This window comes from Euprymna scolopes, chromosome 14 (assembly GCF_053919585.1).
Source record: "Euprymna scolopes isolate OS-2025 chromosome 14, ASM5391958v1, whole genome shotgun sequence".
Taxonomy (NCBI): Eukaryota; Metazoa; Mollusca; class Cephalopoda; order Sepiida; family Sepiolidae; genus Euprymna; species Euprymna scolopes.
Genome location: NC_136495.1, coordinates 102,859,355 through 102,875,735, shown reverse-complemented (window position 1 = coordinate 102,875,735; position 16,381 = coordinate 102,859,355).

Genomic DNA, 16,381 nt, shown 5'->3' with positions numbered 1-16,381 from the left:
GGAGTTCATAAATTCAGAAACAAAACCTCTTATTTATAAGCGTGGAGTTATCCTTTATAGCTATCTATCTATATATCTATAAAAGTGAACGTGTCTCTGTGTATCTGTGTCTTTTTGTGTGCCTGCCTGCCTGTGTACATTTCCCTACACAATAACTTTTTCAATTTTCAGTCTTCAGACTCGAAATTTGTATATACAGAGTACTGAGATTTTGCAAAATCTTTATGATCGATTTTCGGCCAGAAATTTGGTTGCTAAGGGGTCAAAGTTCAACGATTTAACTTTTGAGAACTCTACCAAACTCCTCCGACAATTTTCGGTCTAAACACTTGAAATGTTAGATATAGCTCCCTTGCACATGGATGTAACTTAATAACTTGATTTGATCCCAATACAATGAATTTTAAGGGGCTCTAATAGGGGTTAAAGCTTTTAAACAATTGAGCTCAACGGACTCTACCTAATTACTCAGAGAATATCTGTTCTAAACATTTGAAATGTTACATAAAGTGTATTCAGAGATAGGGCAAGCTTTTTCATCGGTTTGGGTCGAAAATTTTTAGTTACCAATGTATAAATGTATGTATGTATGTTGGTATGTCTGCCCACCAATTTCGATAGAGGCGACGGATTTAGACAAGATCAGTATCGTTTTAAATTCGACCTTTCAGACGATAAATATCGAAAAATTGTATAAAAACATTAATATTTTCACCTTAAACTGGCCACTTTTCTACAGGGGCGGTCCTATTTTCGCCGATATTTTTGAAAGTCATCCTCTACTTTCGATCTTCTAGCCTATATTTAAAAAAAACGTCACTTCCGGTTTGGTGGTGGTAACAGCATATACGTTAGGATTTTTCCCGTTTTCCTCCTTTGCGGTACGGGTTCGAGCCTGCCTTCCTACTACCACTTTTTTTTGTTGCTCGACATACACATTCAAACACCCGAGCAATGCCGAGCTGAAATGCTAGTTATCTATATATCTAGCTTACAGTATTAACATATGATTTATTGAAATTGCTTGTTTAATATTAAGGTTGTGTAAATTAAAGTTTTAATAGGAAAAACTGATGAAATATAACAAAAGTCATCTTTATTATGCATTATGATAATTTAATTATTCAATTCATTCTTAATTATGACCTAGATTTGAAAAAGAAAAGACTGGTTACAAGAATAATTATACAACTTCATTTAAAAAGAAAACGAAACTTCACCGATTGTTAAATGACAATTATTTTAAATTAAGATTCTACGTGATTAGAGATACACATATCCCTGTTCTACTTTGCGTTGTGTGGAGCAAAAGCTGTCTAATAAAGCAAGGATCCAAGTAAGATAAATAAAAAAAAAACTTACTACTAATCATCCTGGTTCTCAAACTAAAAATGTTGGTTATTTCTAAGGATTATAAGAATTTAATGACTAGTGGCAACGGATTTTTTTTTCATTCTTATGATTATTGAATATATATCCGACAGAGTAAGACACATTCATCAATCAAGAACCACATCCGTCTATATAAAAAAACATATTAACGGATATATAGTCAAGAGTCAAAACCAGGAAAATAATATGATACTGTCACAACCGTATTAATTCACACACATGCAACTATTAATGAAAACAATACGTGCGTTTTCTAAAGCAAAAGTACCTTCGTATGACGTGGCAGAAATGATAGTTCGTAAATCTGGTTTACTTGTTTTAACCAACGCTACTAAATGACAGATTTTGTTCCTGAATTTAAAAATGTTCTGTTCTCACGTTGTCTTGTTCGTGCAGAATCATTGAATCTTTCCAGCCTGCATCGAGATTGTGAATACGTTTGATGATAACGCCGAACAAGAAAGTGGCAAGTTTAAACTTTCAAACAACGATTCTTTACTTGTCTGATTATATTGACGAGAGTGTAATATTCGAATTTCAAAAAAGAAAAGTCTGTTTGCTCTCCCAATTCAATTACTTCTCTGCCGGTAAATGTTACCTTACGCTATAACAGAACCTCGATCACTCTCATTTTTTTTAGGGATAGACGAGGTCACTGAAAACGGATCTGATAATAAAACTCGTCGCAAATTTACCGTTTGCATGGTATGAACCCCTGGACCTTGGAACGATGTGGGGTCAGTTTTTCTTACATCCTAGCATCACCCCTGCCCCATGCGCCACCTCCCCAATGTTAACAGAATTTTCGTTAAATGTTAAACGGTAGTCTACCCGGTAATTGTCGGCGCATTCCTTTAGGTGAAACTACAAAAGTTCTACCCCTCCCTCAAAAATAGAATGAAAGACGTAAAAATGTTTCTGTAAGCCGCTCATTAAACCTTTATTTGTTGATCAATTAAAACGCATTAAAAATTACGCAAGACAACAAAAAATATTAACAACATATTTTTTATGAAAACTCTTTATATCAAATATGTTTAAAGATTCCTCTGCGAGGTAATAAGAAACTTCACTACGTTCCCTCGTACGCGAACACATCATGTAAGAAAAACAATAAGGATGGCGGTGAAATGGCGCAAAATAGTCCTATGCTCCAGGGTTTCATGCCATGCAAACGGTAAATTTGTGATGGGTGTGATTATCAGATTTGTTGTCAGCGACCTCGAATACCCCTAAAAACCAAATTAGAATGGTCGGGATTCTGTTGTAGAGTAAGGTAACATTTACCACACAGACATCAGAAATCATGCACACTTATTACATTTATATGTGTCATTGATAAAGATACAATAATTAACTAATTTTGATGCTGCAAACCGACACCTACACCTACTAAGGGTCAATATATTTTTGATAAATCATGTCTAGAAAAACATGGCTTATGGAATTTGTGCATGGGAATACGTACCGATGGAGTAGAATTAACGATTAATTCTATTAAAAGTTTCCCATCTTTAGTGGGAAAACATAATCCTAACGTGCGACCCCTTTGCTTTTTACACAGAGAAGTTTTAGTTCCAAAAATAACACAAAATGAATTAAAGCAGGTGTTGAATCAAGTGATTAAAATGATAAATTGTATACAATCAGGGCCGATGAAGTCTAGAATTTTTGAGTCACTGTGCAAAGATCTGGATTCTCAACATGTTCTTTTACTATTGCACACATAAGTAAGACTATTGTCGAAAAGAAAATATTCTATCCCGCCTAAATTAGCGTCAGAAATTACTTTTTTATATTTTACTAGAATTTCGGCCAAGCGTTTCCCAGGTGTTTGAATGTATGTGTTGAGCAAATAAATTTTTAAAAAGTGGTAGTAGGAAGGCAGACTCAGAACCCGTGCCGCGAAGGAGAAAAAGAACGGGGGGAAAAACCTGACGTCTTCGCTGTTACGAACACCGCCAAACCGGAAGTTGCGTAGATTTTAATTAAGACTAGACAATCGAAAGTAGAGGATGACTTTCAAAAATATCGGCGAAAAAAGTAACCCCCTGTAGAAAAGTGCCCAGTTGAAGGTGAAAATATTAATGTTTTTACCCAATTTTTGGATATATGTCGTCTGAAAGGTCGAACATAAAAACGATACTGATCGTGTAAGAATCTGTCTCCTCTGTCAAAAGATTTAGGCAGACATGCAAACATACATACATACATTTATATATTGGTAACTAAAAATTTTCGACCAAAATCGATTAAAAAGCTTGCCCTATCTTTGAATACCCTTCACGTAAAATTCCAAATGTGTAAACCAGAAATTGTTTGAGTTATTTGCTAGAGACCGCAGAGGTCAATATTTTTTTTAAAACTTTGACCTCTTAAGATTTATATTAAGTTATTAAGTTAGATCCATGTCCAAGGGAGCTATAACTAAAATTTCAATTGTTTATACCGAAAATGGTCGGAGGAATTTGGTAGAGTTCTCAACGATTAAATCGCTGAACTTTTACCTCTTAACCGCTAAATTTCTCGCCGAAAGCGGTTTACACAGCTTTCCCCAAATCTCACTACCCTGTATATAAAATGTAGACTTAAAATTAACAGAGTTATTGCATAGGGAAATGCACGCAGACACGCAGACACATTCACTTTTATACATATACAGATTTAACAGATAAAACATGATAGATTTTGTAAATACCTTTAAAATGTATTGAAGATGTCCAAAATTTAGTATATAATGAACTATTATGACATCTGAATAGTATGAACATCAATATGCAAAGCAGAAATGAAAAAAAAAATCTTATAGCGCAGATGACTTTGTTATTTTTAATGAAAAAGATTAAAATATGGAAGAAGAGAATAAAATGAGATCATTCGGATATGTATCCCTCGTTTCGCTAAATCTTCGTTATCGAGATTATTCGCATTATTAGTGTGTATTTCGCATGTTTCGGAAATAAAATTAAAGGCTATTTTCCCTCAATCAGCATTGAAGAATTTGATTAGATTCGCAATCCTATCTAAGATTTTTTAATGTTTCCAATTTTGTGTTACGTGAATAGTAAGAATTAACCAGCCATTCCAGTGGGTGTGGACTGAAAATGAGGCAAAAACAACTGCAATTAAACGCCTGTATAATTTCTGTTATGGATGAGTCTTCAGTTCTAAGCAAAGAAAAAAGCTATGAAAGTCTAGTTGGAGTTCTCAACTATGTCTATGCTAACTGTGATTTTCTTACCTAACCAACATAAAAAATAAAAAAAGAACGTAAAAGACTCAACAGTTAAAAGTATATATCTCTCACATTCGTCCACACATTTAAACAGTAGTAAAGAAGCACCAGACACAACTGTTCCACTGACATTTTTCTATTCCAGGTAGTGATTACAGGATATTTTTCTCTTTACGTTAATAAAAAATGTCCTGATACCATCGTATTTATTTTTATTATTTAAATATCAAGGCCACCTGGCGTGGCTCGGGATCGGATAAGACAATGAGAAAAATTTTGAACATGCCTGTTATTATTAGGATAGAAGAATTTTTGATATCTATGTATCATTTGCCATTTCGAGCAAAATAATATTTTACCTATTCTAGGACGAGTATTATATGTATAAGACAATTGTACCCTCCCTAGGACAGGAAACTTACTGCACGTATATGAAAACACACTCTGACCTAATGTGGGTAATGTACAACACATATTTAATATAATTTACATAATTTTCTGTTGTACAGGGTGGCCCCCTAAAAAAACGGGTCCCAACTCTAATTAGGCCCCCTTTCTCAGTGTATTGTCCAAATGAAATAAAAACTTTGGTCATAAGTAGTTTATTATATTCAAATAATCACATCAAAACACTAGGGTCTTTGGCTTTTTTTTTCTCGGTTGACTCAGAAACGCAATTGAATTCCCTCTGTTTTTTTGGGTCACCTGTACTAACTCTTCGGCATGTCACAGGTAAGAGTTTGATTGTTTTTACATCAGAGTGTTATAGTGAAGAAGCATTTTATTTCTCCTTTTGAATATATTACATTTAAAAGTCATACTACCCGACTATATTACATGATGTTCGGTTTTGAAAATGTTTATGCATGTTGCAAGTAAAATTTCCTTTGTTTTTTATATGTGTACTCTACATAAATTTCTTATAGGCGTGCCTCGAAAATTAAAAAAAGCTCAATAGTTTGTCATCATGTAAAAAGGGTAAGAAACCACTGAGCTAAAGAGTGAAAGAAAGAGCTAAAGGTAGAAGTTTTAAAGTTAATAAACATGTTTTAATTCCTTTCAATTTTTTATGCGATACAAGCAACACCAGATAGAATCGCTTGTCATTTAATAAAATACGATTCACTATTATTATATTTCGGTATTTCCTAAAAGTAAACTCACAAGTAAAATTTATTTAAAAAATGGGAATAATTAATAATAATATCGCTAGTTAACTGTTACATAATTCTTTTTGATTGTGTGTTATATATTTAGAGATATTATTTAGGTTTTGCATGTGCATTTAAATGAATCACTCATAATAGATTTTATAAATAGACTATAAGCAGCCGTAGCCCGGGATGTCCGAAATTCTATCATTTGATTTTCCACTTTAGTCGATTTTTGTTTTGCATTCGAATCACATCTAAGTTCCACTACATGTTCTCCATGTGTAAGATAATCGTTCAGGTTGAAATGAAAATAAAAAAATGTCCTTGTGCGGACGGAACAACCAACTGAAATTTATAAATCAAACGTTTTTACTGCTTATTTCCCCCCAAACAACTCAGAATGCAACTTTGACGTAAGAATTTAGTATTTAAGACATTTGTCCAGATACTATGTAGGGAATTGACAGGCAAGAAGTTTGGTGATATTTCGCTTATTCTTCTACTCGTCAGTACAATCATAGGAGAAGAAAGAGAGTTAGAAACCCTGACAGGTCGACAGAGGATACTACTTAAGTAGACAGATTTCCGGCATCTAAGGATATCTATAATGTAGGCGTAAAATTTAACTGCTTATCAAATTAAGTCGCGGTGTTCTTCGGGGCATATTCCATTTAAACACTTAGCCACAGGGATGCAACATTTTGTCGATGGGCAAGAATTGAAATTGGTTGACAGTGCAGCGTCTGCAGCGACACTTTAACTCTTTCTGGGGATGAGATGCTTGTAACATATGCGCCATTCAAAATGTGGAAACAATACTCCATGCATGAGCAAATAGTCGTCCTGTACACTTACGGGATACTCTAACGTGCAAGTAATATTCTAGAAGAGTTAGAGCCCACCTTCTTTGCAGCAATCTTGGCAATGCTTTACTTAGTGCCTACTTATAAATAAATCCACAGTTTGAATGGAACACTTTCACGGTCAGCACATAAAAAACACCGAGCAATCTTTAGAAGGCATTCTACAATAGTTTTTTTTTCTCGTTGTGAGAGATCTGCTTATATCAAAGAACAGATTGAAAGGGTCTGCTGAAAGTTTGCGCTCTAGAAATTTCTGTGCAATCGTTTATTTTTTTACTCTATACATTTGCTTGAATCTTTTTCAATCAATTTTCTTGGCCATTGTAATACATTCAAAGCACGTTTCTGCACCGGCGGCGTTAATGTAGATTACGAATCGTGAATTGAATGCATTTGTTCTAAAATGATTAAGGAGTACAGCCTATAAGACATTTAAGCATTACTCGATCGCGAAGTATTGTCAACTTACTTTTTATATAATATTTTTCATATATATATACACACATATATATACACATATATATATGTATATATATATATATATATATATATAAAATAAAATGAAAATTACAATTGAATTGACCAAAATGATCAAAGATGGTAAAATTAAAGTAAATTATGAATATTAAAGAATAAATATAATATATATATATATATATATATATATATATATATATATATATATTATATATGTAATAAAAATAACGAAATTCAAAACTATGCAGTGTTTACCTGATATAAGCAATGGTAAACTTCAATCTAATATGAATACCGGTTTTTATATATGGATATGTTTATCCCGAACAAATAAGCAAGCACACTACACGCAAAATAGAGATGAGAGCTTATTATGAGAGAAAAACAATTTAAATCTGTAAAATGAAATTTACAACCAAATTCATTGTTCAACTAAATACTACAAACACAATTTACAAATCCTTATTTCGCAGAGTTTGAAAGAATAATATTCTTGCTCTTCCTCTTTTCAGAGGACAGAAAGTAATCAGCAAATTATATTGGTAACAATGCTAGAATTTGCTGGTTATAGCATTAAATGAAACTGTAATTCATTACAGTAATAAATTGTCAAGATATACAATTCCTTTAAAAACACGAGGGAAGAAATGTAGGAAATGTAGAAAAAACAAGAACAAACCGGGCATGAAATTGCATAAAGATTCTTTTGCAGGTAAACCGAAAGGCGAAAAACAGTATTTAGCATTCATCAAATCCAAATTTAAATCCAGTTAAATATAATTAGTCTGGTTGGAAAATTGTCAACGCAGCTGAAATTATGGAAATTGATTTTGCACAGAGTTCAGTAGTCAAAAGATAGATGAGTGGATACGAGAAATAAAATGGAAAAAAAATCAACGTCATCTTCCATATTTTGCTTAATTAGTAAAAATGTAAATTGTTTTTTGGAGTACTTAGTTGAACAATTAATTTGATTGTAAATTTTAACTTACAATTTTATTTTTCTTATATATATATATATATATATATATATATATATATATATATCTTTTGCTTAATTAGTAAAAATGTAAATTGTTTTTGGAGTATTTAGTTGAACAATAAATTTGATTGTAAATGTAAACTTACAGCTTTAGATTTTCATATATACATATATATATATATGTATGTATGTATATATATATATATATATATATATATATATATATATATATACAAGCAAATATTATTGCATCAAACGGAGGCACTTAGCTTTATATTTCTTTTTTTTTTAATTTTTCGATTTTCCGTATAATATTTTTTGTATCAAAATCAAAAATATTAATAAAAGTTCCATAGTTCTTGCTGTCATGAGCTCTTTCGATTCGTCCACGAATCATCTTCATGTGTTGAAGTAGAAGTCCGAAGGAGCGAAACTGAGAAATAATAGTGAAAACTAAAATATTCAGTAAACGACGATAAGTAAAATTATATAGAGTCGATGAAAAGTCGATTAAAAACATAGGTCGATTAAACATTTTAGTATTAAAATCAGCAAGTTCGTGGACACCGTTAACAAAGTCCGTCCAATACGAACAACGCATGACATTTCAAAACGTTACTGCTTTAATCGTATGCAATATCATTTATAGTGGGTTGAAGAGTTCTAATATATGGCGCGTCAAGAATTTTTAATATTTTAATATTATTTTCATGTTGTATAAAGTTATGTTGCCAACGGGGACCTTTCTAAGATTTGAGGGCGACAGTTCTGTTTGTTTATCAAATGTTATACATATTTGCTCTTTGTGAGACTAATTTAGATGCTTCAATTGACAACAATGATCTACCGCTAAGGGTTATTTGCTTTTGGGACGCTTAGCTTCTTTGCACTATCTTCTGTTTTTTTAGCACGTATCTCCTCATTGTACGTCTCTCCATTCTTGAATCTAATAGTGCCATTTTATGAGTCTCATATTTTCTTTGCTGCACTCCGCTTTGTATTTAATTTTTTTTTTTCGACCAATTTCTGGCATTGAGTGCTCTGTTGTTTATTCTATATACATCACTCCAACTTTATCATCAAGTTCTATATTTGTCTTCGGTCACTTCTACGCTTACAAGTCTGACTGTTTTTTACCCAATATAATAGTACATATAATGCTTGTTAAATGTCTTTTAACTTTTCTCTGCTCATAACTTGTCAACAATTTTCACCTTCCATACATGTATTTCTGATAATGCCATTAATCAACACATTTTAGTTATCTTTTTTCTAACTTCTGTTTTTGAATCATGTTCTATTTTCCCTTCTCCTTTATTTTCTTCGTCTAATCATGCTGTTGTTCATGCTGACATTTATTTTTCTGTTAAGTCTTTAATTGATTGTCCCCTCCATAGTTATATCGGTAATTACTTACGCACTGATTGGCATGGGTTTTCGAGATTCGTTCTTTACGTTAAGTAGGTTCCTATCTGTGGCATATCTCTGAATTCTGTTGATAATGAGGTTATTGACTGGCTTTTTGTTGGAATTAGTATATTCTTCTTTTCTAATCGTTTTATTTATTCAAACCTTATTCTTCTCCGTGTTTTCTGTATATTTGCAACTCTGTCATTGCACATTCTAATTATTATTTCAATCACTATAACTAGCATAGTTCTATAAATATTGTTTATAAATAATCTGACAGAAGAGCAAGCAATGCCTACTAAAGGACAATCTCTGGGGCTTAGTGTAGCTATTTTCAAAGTTCGTGACATTATCTCATCTCATCTTTTATTTTTCTATAATTCTTAGCGCTATTAACAGTGTGACTTCTGTTATTTTTAGCCTTTTAAATAATCTCTTAATTCCATCTCATCTTCTAAGGATAAGGCTCTACTTTTTGCTGGACATTTTTACAACCGATTATTCTGATGCTATTCTCAGGGGATTTCTGTAAACACTGATCAGGCACTTGATTCCGTAATTATCACTCGAAGGGCGGGTGCTAGAATTCTTTTTATGTTTCCTTATTTTTGCGCCCAAACTTTTTTCTATCCTCTCGAAAATGTTCAATCTCGTTTTGACTTAGTCCCATTTCCCTTTTTCTATGTATAGTAATCTGTTGTCTCTATCTTTTAAAAATCCTCCTGTAAATCTTATCCCTGTTATTAGCAAAGGTTTGTAGAGGTTGGGTAACAGCAGGCCTCTAAATTTTCTGGAAAGTATGGACCTGTTTAGTGATGTTCATAGTGATTGTCATAGTTTCCCTTCAACAGCTGACCTATTAACCATTGTAATCGAACAGATCAATCGAGTTATGAATAATTAAAGCTAGTGTAAGGTCTATACAAATTAGATGTATTTGACTAGGACTTTTCTAACTCACTAACTATACTGACTTTTCTAACTCACTAACTATACTGACTTTTCTAACTCACTAACTATACTGACTTTTCTAACTCACTAACTATACTGACTTTTCTAACTCACTAACTATACTGACTTTTCTAACTCACTAACTATACTAACCGCTGCGTAATGTGACATTTACAGATATACAGTTTCAACTTTTAGATGTGACTTAGAAAGCAATGAGAACAGCTAAAATTGATTGTGACTGTACGATGGTTAAATTATATAAGCGTGCGTGTGTATATTTCTTTAACTGCATTTATTCTCTTATAACTTATACAATAACCTGATAGACATAATTATCATATGTTCTATCACGATTTCGCGTTCCCTCATTAAAAATACATGCGACATAACGGCGCGTGTACAAAAATATTCAATTCTCATTAACATCCTTATCAGTTCAATCTCGATTCTGATTTTTTTAAAATATTTTGGAGCAATTTACACGCATAAATTAGATTACGCTCCATTAGAATCTAATTGCTAAATTTTATGATTGTATTTGTTCTTTTAGGTCGGTTTTGTAGAATGTACTTAAGTTTCATGCTAACGAAAGTCTCAATTTAGCGTGCAGATGGAAATGATAGCGAACACGGTGTAATTGTTATTGACGCGGCTGTCGAAATCGGCCGAGTGAATTCGATTTATGGCTTTCGAAATTCAATGTTTTATTCTTACAAGCTGACCTTCGACGCCCTTATTATAAAAGCGTTCAGTTTTGCACGCCTGTTCTATATGGACTTTTATTGTATTTATTTTAAATAGCAATGCAATGATAAAAATATTTCCATCTTCATTTAGACGAAATACATTATTCTCTTCCTAATGTTTCTCTGCTGATGGAAGCCGCACGTAATGATTTATAAATAATCGCTGCTTATGTACATGGCATCATAACAATCCAGATACACAGGGTTCATGTGAAGCTAATATCATCCGTGCTGTACTACTAGAAAAGTGTCTTGCAAAAATGTCCTCAGTTCACCTTAAATCTTTAAAAAAAAATATCTTATCATATCTTGCTTTTCTGCCTGCTGGGAATTTGCATCCGTAGTAACATTTTTCTAAAGTCGATTGAGATGACTACAACGAACTTTTCGTTGTTGCATGTCCAGAAAAAAAAATGAACATGAATATGCTAAGAATATGACAATATATTTACTTATTTTCACTCCAATGCATCTCTATCTGTCTATCTATCTATCTATCTATCTATCTATCTATATTGTAACAGCGTGTGTAAAAGACACACATTTTACTTTAACTACTTGTAACGCATCCGTTCAAACTTGATTCTCATTTTATAAAATATGTTTTATAATTTACTTATAACTTATAGAAAATATGATAGGCTCCATTAGTATATGTCATTGTACAATTCTGGGTTGTCTTATTAAGAATATATGCGACATAATGGCGCGTGTATAAAAATAGACACTTCTCATTAACATGCGCATCAGTTCAATATCCATTTTCATTTTTTAAATAGCTTTGTAGCAATTTACTCTAAAAAATGAAATTATGCTCCATTAGAATTAAACGGCTAAATTTTATGCTCTTTTTTAAAAGGAAATAACAACTTATCAAGATTCAGAGGCTAATCGAGGATAACGGCTAATGTGTATACAGCAGTAAAAAGAACAATATCGTAGTAATGGTTAGAAGTGTAAATTAGGAAATTGGATTACTTAAGGGGAACGGGTGGTCAATAACTTGTTTACATTGGAATTGAAGACGGCCATATTGTTGTCAGTTGGAAAGCAGGTAAACGGAAGAAAGTTCCACAGTTGTGCAGTCCTGAGAAAACAGCTTTGTTCATGGAATCTACGTTTAGATTTAGGCACAGATAAAAATTGGAGAAAATTATTGATAGAGTTTACAGCCAAATGAGTGTTTCTCGTGAATGTTTGGACAGGAGAAACAACAGATTGGAGCTCAGAGGAGCACTTACCATGAAATGAATGAAAAACAGAGAAAGACTGTTCTGTGAGAAAGAGGTTGACAGGAAGAGAAAAGGGAATCCCCCTCTAGGCTATTACATCTATTCTGAACTCAGTCAAGGCAGGTTAAACCCTTCCTAGCAGCACATGTGATAGCAATATACCATCCCTGGACATATCTGGCTTTAATATAGGTAGATAATTACATCATAAGGTAGATGTCTACTGGATCCATAGAATGCTCCCCTCATTTTTTTTGCATTTTGACCGTGGCAACGACATTGATATATGTATTCCATTTCAGATCAGGTGTAAAGGTCAAGTCCAAAAGCGTATGAAAACATGGGACCTTTCAAAGACGAGAACCATTCATTTCAATTGATGCCAGATGGGAATCAGAACTTTGATGATGCTTGGTTTTAGATGCATTACGAGAAACTAGCCACCTCTTTTCCCATTGTACCACATGCTCAAGATAGGAGGAGGGAGAATCAGAGAGAATTTAGTCGTTTATGATCTTTGATGTATTGCCATAGATGATAGTGTCGTCAGCAAAATGTCTACGAATCATCTAAGATCAGAAACAACTTGGACACATATGTACCTTGATAGACTCATGCATTACTACTCTGAGATTCTTATTTCTGCCCATCAACTACTACTCTTATGAAGCTATCAGAGAGAAATGATTTAATAATTATAAAGACATTTTCAACTATACACTAGCTGGAGATATTGTGAAGTAAGCCTTTATGCAATACCGTTTCAAAAGCTTTGATCTGTCGAGAGCAATTGCTCCAGAAATGAAACCTCCATCAAGAGTTTCGCTAACCCTATGAGAAATTGCCACTGTAGATCTAGCAGAACGGAAACCATATTGCATGTACTAAGAAGGCTATTTTCGTTGAGGTGTTTGACTACTTATCTATTTAACACAGATTAAAACACTTACTCATGACGCACAGGAGACTAATTTGTCTGTACTGAAATGAAGATGGGCGATAAGCTGAATTCTTAAATGCAGAGCATGCCGATGTGATGTTCCAGTGTGTTGGGAAGAAGTTCTCCTTAATAAAAACCTTTAACAGCTTTGTAAGTATGAGAGCTAGTTTTGGTTGATGCTTTTTGAGCACTATAATTCGCATGCCGTTGTGGTCAGTTGCTTTAGTGGAATCTAGAGTCTTAATTAGCTTGGCAAAATCACGCCCAGATATTTGAATGTCACATGCTTGTTTTCTGATGCAGAAGGAACCCCGGCGGAGGGTTAGCGGCTTTGGTCGCATCGAGTAAAATTAGCTGCAAAGTGCTTGGCAAAGATTGTATTTATTCTTAAGTTGCTTTTGTGTGATGTATTTAAGCTTTATTCACATGAAAGTCTTAATAAATCATACAGATGTTAATGAAAGCAAGAACGGTGAAAATGGTTCCTGTTTTCTAGATTGCGTAGGAAAAAAAAACATAGACGTTTCTTTGTTGCTTCACATTCGGGACATTTTAAAATCAATACTAAAAAATATAACATGTTTAATAATTCAGTCTGATGTATATATATATATATATATATATATATATATATATATATATATATATGTGTGTGTGTGTGTGTGTGTGTGTGTGAATTTTACTTAATTCATTACCCGCAAAGCAACAGCTGTATAGCTTAATAGTGAGAAGCCTTGACTATCGTTTGCGCAGTCGGGTTAGTATCCTATTTTGAGGTAGTTCCATTTCTAACCGCACTGATGAGTTGTAAAAAAGTACTGTGTGTTTATTATATATATATATATATATATATATATATATATATATATATATGTGTGTGTGTGTGTGTGTTGGGGGGGGTTGGTGTGTGGGGAGGTGTATATAAATGAACAAAGCGTTGAAAGTCTGCATGTGACAAAATAAGGAACGTAAATATTAAATAGTTTACAAGAGAACGAGTAAAACTCTAAACGCTTGTGCATTGAGTAAATACCTTTACGACAATGTTCGTTTTGAGATTATTATTTTGTTGACATAGTAACGAAAAATTATCTAAGCTGCTATATTATATTTGCATATAATTTCCCGCTGCTAAATAAGCACGAATACTTATTTTGTGCTTTTATTGATAATTATGTCACTGTATGCAAAGCCTTTTCACCCAGACAATCGAAACGAATCTCTTATGTAGCAACATCGACATACTTAAAACGGAAAACAGAGCTTTTTCATTCCTCATGTTTACATGATTTTACCGTTCACTTTACTATTGATCGAAGTATATTTGAAAGCAGCTAGACTAGTACAGTCTTGAGTGCATCCTGACATATTTGTCCACATGACACTTAATGTATTCTGTATACATTGGCTCCTAATGTATTCCGTTTCAATGTTTTACGTTACGTACAACACAATACGTTTACTGGGTCAAATATAGCATTGCTTAGTAAACAGCTCCAACTTCCGTTTTCTTTTATGTAATTATAACAATGGTGAATCGCACATTTCCACGGGTCTAGTAAAGATGATTGCCGCACAGGAAAAGACGTATATTCCTGGGTTGTGTTCATTGAATCGTCGCTTCTATGTATGGAATGACTATTAAAAATGAAATATAATACTCAGGGCGACGCAAATATTTCGTAGGTAGACTTTACCTTTACTCAAGCAAATGGTATTGTAACAGTATTTTTGATATGTTGCCAGTATAGAAAAGAAACCCCGATTTAAATAAAAATAAAAAGTAGATAGCACTTTTAACGATTGTTTATCGCAAAATATATATTTGCTTTAGTAATTAGTGTCCTGTCATTCATAGCGACCTTACTTGAAATTATATATATATATATATATAATTTTTCAATTTGTCTTTACATAATCAGTAATTTGGTGCTACACAGTCATGAGCATGTTTGGGTTTTCTAGTGTATAGTAACTAGAGAGCTCTTCATGTATCAAACGCTTATTTACGAAAGCGGAATTCAACATTCAAAATTGTTTTGGAATTCCGCTTTCGTATACAAGCGTTTGTTTCCTGAAGATGTCTCTAGTTACTAAACATTAGAAGAGCGAAACATACACATTACTGTGTAGCAACAAATTATTGCTTATATAAAGACAAATTCAAAATGTAAATTGATCTTCTTCCGTATTGAGCACTCTTGTATTAACCTCGTTATATTTCATTGCTTACCCTACTTTTGAAAAATAGCAACCTCAATATATATATATATATATATATATATATATGACATTTATTTATACAAACATCGATGGCTACATATGTGCATACATGTTGTTGTAATCACTCGCGTTGGGGAATTACGTCTTTAGGCCAAGAATTATAGTCGAGTTCTCGACGATAATTCTTGGCCTGAAGACGTAATCCCCCAAAGCGGGGTATTCCAGAAACATGTATGCACATATATAGCCATCGATGTTTGTATAAATAAATTTCATATACCTGCTCTGTTTACTCATTGAGCACTCTTTGGTAGACACATGTTGTTTCATTGGATGTACTTCTAGGAAACTAATCTCTACTGGCTATATATATATATATATATATATATATATATATATATATATATATATATATATATACATATAAATGTAAATTTGGGTCGTTACCAGTGAATAAAACCATATTCCTACGTTACCAATTTATTTGAAATTTTCAGACAACCCATCTTTAGAGTCGAGGTATGTTTTTATGTTATTAAAATAAATTTACCTCGCGAATTATTAAAATATTAAATAAAATAAATATATTTTCGTAAGCCGTTACTGCGAATCTGTTCTGTTGATAAAATTGAACTTCCGGTTCGATTGATTTCACAGCCACGAATTGACGAAAGATTTCATTTTCTGTTAACTCGATAAGTAAAAAAAAAAAAAATTAATTTGTTTATCTTCCAATTTTTTTAATTTACACATTTTTACTTTATTATATGAGG